This window comes from Malus sylvestris, chromosome 2 (genome assembly GCF_916048215.2).
Source record: "Malus sylvestris chromosome 2, drMalSylv7.2, whole genome shotgun sequence".
Classification (NCBI taxonomy): domain Eukaryota; kingdom Viridiplantae; phylum Streptophyta; class Magnoliopsida; order Rosales; family Rosaceae; genus Malus; species Malus sylvestris.
Window position 1 is genome coordinate 114591 of NC_062261.1, and position 7045 is coordinate 121635.

The following is a 7045-nucleotide window of genomic DNA, read 5'->3' on the forward strand; positions in this document are numbered from 1 at the left end:
GACGTAATTTTCAGCCTAAAACTCAAAATCTCTCAAAATCCCCAATGCTTGACCAATGCTGGTTTTATTCAACTATAGCAACTAGAGGCAATCAATGCGATGGAGAACGTAAGCCACAATTCCCCCGATCTGGTTCGCTCGCTTTGTGCTGTCCTGGGAGGATCTCAACTTGCAAAGTAAGACGCTCAGACTTGGCTTTGAGATACAGCTACAAACGGCAAGAAAGAAAAAGAGAAGAGGATTAGTTGATCTTTCCTTGTTTCCTTCCTTGAAGTCCTTGAATGCAATACAATGCAAAAACACTAACAAAGCAATCAAGAGATAAAATCCAACAGAATAGAGAAGAGAATAATCTAGAATCATAATTTGAAAGGGAAATCAAGAAGACTCAAGAGATGAAGATTTTCACTCCGTCACCCTTCAAAATTAAAATCCATCTTCCATTCCATCCGACAAAGAAAAGTCCCCATAATCGTAATCCATCAAGACTCAAGAGATGATGTTGATATACATGAACCACAATTTATATTTTTTATTTTTAAAAAAAAAAGAAGAAAAAAAAAAGTGTTCATAAAATGAAATGACTTTAGAGGGGATGAAACAAATAAATCAACGGTAGAAAAGCTGAGGGTATGCCGTGCGGAAACACAAAACCAAATTGAGCACCACAAGGATAAAATTAAGGTTCATATTCATATATACAACACATACATACATACATACCTACCTACCTACCTGTGAATCTTTCTGAAATGATGAGGATGAGGATTCAGCAGCAACAGCAACAAGGAACAGAGTTGTTGTGCGCTTTTACCATCTCATCAGTTTGAGTTTGAGTGCCTTTCCCTCGCCCTTTTACTTTGAGAAACTAAAACAAGGAGAGAGAGAGAAGATGGGTTGGATTGGATTGGATTAACAATGTGTTCCAGTGTTGGTGTTAGAATCAAAAGAAAAGGGTTAAGGTGTTAAGGGAACGAAATGAATTTTGATGCACTGCACCTGTATTTCCCTTTCTTGCTGCTGCCCTCTCCTATTTTCCCTTACTAGTAATTTACTTTTTTTTATTAGGTTTCCCAATGTTTGTTTTATGATTATGTTTATGGAGAGAGAGAGAGAGAGAGAGAGAGAGAGAAAAAGAAGGTTTGGTTCGGTGTATTCGACTGTACACATAGACAAGTGGGGCTCTCTTTGCTGACATGCAAGTTGCAAGTTGCTGGTTTTGGAAAATCAGGACTGTGTTCCCCAAGGTTCTTCACCCCTGGACTCCCCCTCATTAGTCATTTCTCTCTCTTCCTATTATTTATTATTATTTTTCATTTCTTTTTTTTTAGTAATCTTATTTTTCAAGAAGGACAACCCGTAGAGTGGAGGATGGGCTGGGTCCACTCTATCAATTCATTCATTTTCTTTGCAAAATTGCAAATAGCAAATCTGTGGTGGTCAAGTAATGGAATCATTCCATTCCATGTATGGAGAATGCTAGTCTCGAGTCTTGATTACATTTGCAATTGCAATGGGTCCACACAGTGGGCCCCCCATTCCAGTCAATCAGACGGACCACACACATTTCATCTAATTACGCTGCTCCTAATTACCTAATCATCGACCGTCAAAACATGAGAAAAATTCTTTGTACTAGTTTTGATAGTCAGGACTCAAGAAACCAAACCGTCTTAAAAGAAACAAACCATACACAGCCTAAAGCATCCTCAATATTGGACAAGTATCCTTTCGGAGCCTTTTTGTGAAAATCTAGAGATTAATTAATCGTGTCCGTTCATCGTACATTATATGATCAGTTTTCGTTTGATACTATTTATATTTAATTTAAAATTTAAAATAATTTATAACCATACGATGTACGATGAACGAACATAATTGATTGATTCTTTAAATCCCAACAAAGAAGATCCGGAGATAAACCTATTCCCTCAGTATTAATCTCCATCTCTAACTCTAATCCAAACATACAAAAATGACAATACATTGATGCTCATAAATAAATAAATAAATAAGTGGCATCTTATAGGTGTGCGTGTAATCTGACGGAGGAGGAGCCAAAAATTCATCTGGGGCCTTTAAGCAAAATAAAATAAACTAAAAAAAAAATAGTTTCAAGTATAATTAATTGGTGAACAATAAAAGGTTCTTTATATTGTTTTCTATTGTCATGGAAAATTTTAATCAAACAAGATTGATGGAGTTTGTATTAAAAATTTAGTATTTAGATGATTATACATAAAGAATAGAGCTTGTATACGAGCTTTAATAAAAAAAATTAACACATTAGATTCGAACCAAAATTTAAAGTTATGGCTAGCTCAAAACTATTATTACTATGAGATTTTTCTTTTAACATAATTAGATCTTCCTCTATATTGTATATATCTTGTTTTATATGAACTAAGAAACAAAAATGGCTAGTGTGTGTGTGTGTGTGTGTATCAGCTTACATGTGTATTAGGGTACCAAAGTTATATTTTCAGTTTGTCATTACCTTGAGATTACTCAGTAATGACATGATTACAGTTATATTATTAACTTGTCATTACCTCGAGATACTCAGCAATGACATTTTCTCAGCTTGTCATTGCTTAGAGATTACTCATCAATGATATGATTATATTATCCAACTTCCAATAGCTATGGCTAATGGATGATATTGTATGTCATGCCACCCATAAGTGTCGGCTCAGTATATATGTACCTATCATTTATCAACGTACACATGATTTAGTAGGCGTATTAGTGATCATTTTCAACGTTAAGGTGTTTTTCAGCAACTTTAACATATTTTACCGAGTATGGTATTTACTCAATATATTAATAGGACATGTTTGGTAATTATGCTGTAAACCCATTCTCATGCATGTGACAGAGGGTCGAAGACCCATTAAGTGTGGCCCTTTGAGGATGTGTTTAAAATAAATGTAATTACTTGTAGGTGTTTTGATTTGAGCTTATCCCTATTTTCGAGGAAGTTCTGCCAATTATGGCTTCATCACCCATCGGGGTGATGCCTAGCATGTCTCGAATTTAGTATCAACTGGACATCGGGGTCAAAATGTGTCACCATCAAGCCGCATCACATGATTCATATCACATATATACATTGACTTCAAGCTGACACTTATGAAATGTCAAGTTAACTTGTGAAATTCCACATATATTTAATATAAAAAAATAGATATTAAAACTTGAAATTTTAACAAAGTTGAAGTTGGAGAACAGTGAATTAGTCGCAAGGAAGAAAATGTATTACAATTCATTCTTATTTCTTTCCAATCTATGTATTATAATCTAATCTAATCTAATCCTTAGTCACAAGAAGAAAATGTATTACATTCATTATTATTTCTTTCCAATCTATGTATTATAATCTAATCTAATCCTAAACACTTAAATGAGGTCGCCCATGCTTAAAAGGAAAGTGTGCGTAGTGGTGGTGGGAGATAGATTTGATATGAAGCCAAGGCACAAGCATATATTATGGACGAATCATGATGATGGCATATGGGCATGCATGTGTGATGTGGACGTTCATTACCCAATTCAATGCATCTTTCATCTACCACCATACAATTAATTTTAATTAATTAATGCAATTTGCAAATGCAATGCAACTCTCTCACTCACTGATTGATTCTGTGTCTTCCCATTTCCCATAATCCCATCCCATCACATTCAATACTTGAGAGGAGACTCACCCACTTGAGAGACCACAATTTCTTGAGAAAGAGTGAGAGAGATTTCCTTCCTCGTACACGTAAAAGGAATTGGATCCTCTCCTAAGCTTGGGTTCAGGATTCTTTTCATCGATTTGTTGGATCAAAATTCAACGATTACAAGTATTATAATTTAAAAAAAAAAATTTGTTTATAACTGTCGGATCAAAATTCAACGATCCTTTTACGTCGATCATGAGGCTCCTGAGCTCAAGTTCAGGAGAGATCTAATTCCCACGTATAATACAATACAACCCCTTTTTTTGTCCTTACTGCCATGCCCTCCTCTCAGTCTTGTCTCTCTCTTTTTTAAAATGTTTGAATGTTGAGAAGATTAGATTATTTGCACTTTCCACGCTCCATCCACTTCCCCAGTCACGCCACCCAGTTTCATTCTCCACCGCACCAGCAGCCGCAGCCCTTTAGGCAAATCAAGGAAACCACACGACCACGACCATTAGAAAAAAAAAAGTCTACAAACCTACAATATTGCATATTGACATTGGTAGGCAAATGCTCCAATTAAAGTTACATATACAACAACAATAATAAAGCTTTTTTTCATTAAGTGGGGTCGGCTATATGAATCCTAGAACGTCATTGCGCTCGATTTTGTATCTCCAATTAAAGTTACATGTATAAAAGATTTTTTCAATGCATCAACTCTCAAGAACACAAACCAATACGTAAAATGTTATATTATTTCTTATTTATATTACACGTGATGCACTATTATAAATACATAGTAAATGTACTATTTAATAGTTTAACGAATTATCATTGTTACCATATTTATTAATTCCTTCCAAGTTCCCATTCCACCAACCTTTGATTTTGATTCAACAAACAACTACAAATATTCAAGTTTTGTTTGTTTCTCTTCCAATGTTTGACTTTGACTCTATCATCATACCATCTCAAATCTGAACGTTGATTTGCTACAAACTTGTCTGTATACCAGAATCCAGAATCCAGATTATGATGATGATGATGATGATGATAATGATGCAACCTTGTGAACCAACAATCCATCCATCCACAACATGATCTCAGCCCATTAACCAGCTCTTCAGTCCATTTACACAATAACAATAGTTCGATTCTACTTTTCCACCGCAACTTAAACAGCAACCTTAATAATCATATTATCATACAATCACTGAATGCTCAGACGAGAATCTGCTCAATCGATTCACTTATTTACCCCAAACCGCAAACTGCATTTTTATTAGCTATTACAATAACAACTTTCGCTTCCATGATCCATCCAAGTTCCGACCACAGCAATTATACGGCAACAAATTTCTCCTCAATTCAAAACAGCTTTATACATTACCACCACAAGCTCTGAAGCTAACCTATAATTTATAAATAAATATAATGCCTCAACTTCAAGTGCCTGTTTGTCTATTATTCTCAAACACCAGTACAGATAAACAGACCACGTCAACCACTAGTTTCACTTGCCAACCCAACATCCCTCTCTACTCCTGCAAACACAACATTTCAAATTAGTTACAACCACAAGAAGGCAGTGCATCAAGTTAAAAGTATTGCGACTCGGTTCACCGGAAAACAAACAAAGCATCATGATACTTATTTCGCATGAGTTCTATTTGCAACTGCAGGGCATATGATGCTTCCTCAATGGGAAAGTTGCAAACATTATGACTCATAGTTAATATACCCCACACACCATACAAAGAGCCCACTGATAGTTGCACCATATCATATTGATTGTTTACGCATGGGCCATGCTAGTATTAACTATATAACACACAGTCTAATAGTTGATCCTTGTTTCAGGGTTTTGGGTTACATAATGGATCCAAGAGATATCATATTAACTATAAACGATCCACTATTTAATCTAGAAGAATCATGCAGAATGCACACATAGTTTACATACATACACATTACCTCATCGTCGTCGTCGCCATCTTCCTTGTTCTTCTTAAGGCGTGTAGTACCACCCTCCTTGACGATCGGCAACTTCATGGCTCCAAAGGGCGTGTCCACATTGATATTCCCCTTGATGGTGTAGCCAGTACCCTTTTCCCGAATCATATCCCAGAGTGCTGACCCAAAATCCTTAGGCCTGAAGGTAATGGGAACGTCAACATAAGTGACGCCCTTTTTAGCAAGATTGGCAAACTTGGAGAGTTCTGCACCTCCAATGCTGACATCACAGAGCCAAATCTCGTAGTCTAGAACATTGAGGTCTAAGTCAAAGTCATTCATGTTCTCCAGCTTCAAATGAAGGACAGCAACGGTTTCTTCAAAGGAGAAGGTTTGAAACCTTATCTTCTCAACATCGACATCAGGCTTGTAAGGGATGGGGATTTCTCCAGTTTTTTCAAGGGGGATAGTGATTCTGCCGATGACAGGGACATCCACAATGAGGTCGACCTTGACCCTGTATGGAATGTTGCTTCCAGGCTGGATGTCATCGTAGGTGTTCTTGATGTCATCGTATACCAAGTGTACTGGAACTTTCCACGTGGGCATGGATTGTCCCAGCATCAGGGATCAGCCCGGAGACAAGTTTCCTTCCATCACTTTCGATCAAGTAGTTAATATCGATGAGAGGGATGGGAACCGGATTAGGGTTCTTGATGAGCACATCCACCACGATCTCGGCCTTTTCGAGATTGATGCTAGGGATGTGAATGGCAGTAACATCGGCGGTTGGCTTGCCGAATCCAATGGTACCCTCTATCTTCTCCCCAATGTCATGAATGAAATCCTTCACCTTGTCAACAAATCCACCCTCATCCTCCCCCTCCTCCTCCTTGTGATCTTTCTTCACCTTAGCACCCCGATCCACATTTTCTGGCTTACCATCAGACGAATACGATGCCATGGATTCCGCTATAGTATTGATAAGTTTACAACTGATTCCCTTATATGGTTGTTTTCGACAACTTGAAAAGCAGTTACATCAACTCAATTCTCTCTTCTAAGAAAAAGAAGAACATGTCAGATGAGAGATCTAAATAATAATTCTAAAATTCTAGTCTTTGGATGAGATGAGATGAGATCTAAAGGTTAATCATCGAAACACTTACCTGTTACTGTTAGTGAAAGCTCCTCCTCACCTCAACGACACAAACGGCAGGAGACGCAAAGATTTAAAGAAAATTCAATCCAGTATAAGTTGAAGCAGCACAGCAGCGAACTATGTCATATTTTTGGCCCGCTGATCACATTTATGAGTGATACATTATTTAATTTTTAAATTTGATTTAAAAATTTAATCTCCGTAGCATATATACATAAATTAATATTCCGTATGATTTATGAGGAAGCTGAGCGACTTG

General features: G+C 36.8%; 1 long non-coding RNA gene and 1 pseudogene across 1 annotated transcript; both read right to left on the reverse strand.

Annotated features, from left to right (window-relative positions):
* Positions 1-5: 5 nt before the first annotated feature.
* LOC126600409 (uncharacterized) lies at positions 6-1162 on the reverse strand. Its single transcript, XR_007615438.1, has 3 exons — positions 1000-1162; positions 736-868; positions 6-208 (listed from the first exon to the last, which is right to left on the reverse strand). It is a non-coding gene; the product is annotated as an uncharacterized LOC126600409 (long non-coding RNA).
* Positions 1163-4408: 3246 nt separating this feature from the next.
* LOC126600325 (uncharacterized) lies at positions 4409-6610 on the reverse strand (annotated as a pseudogene).
* Positions 6611-7045: the final 435 nt, after the last annotated feature.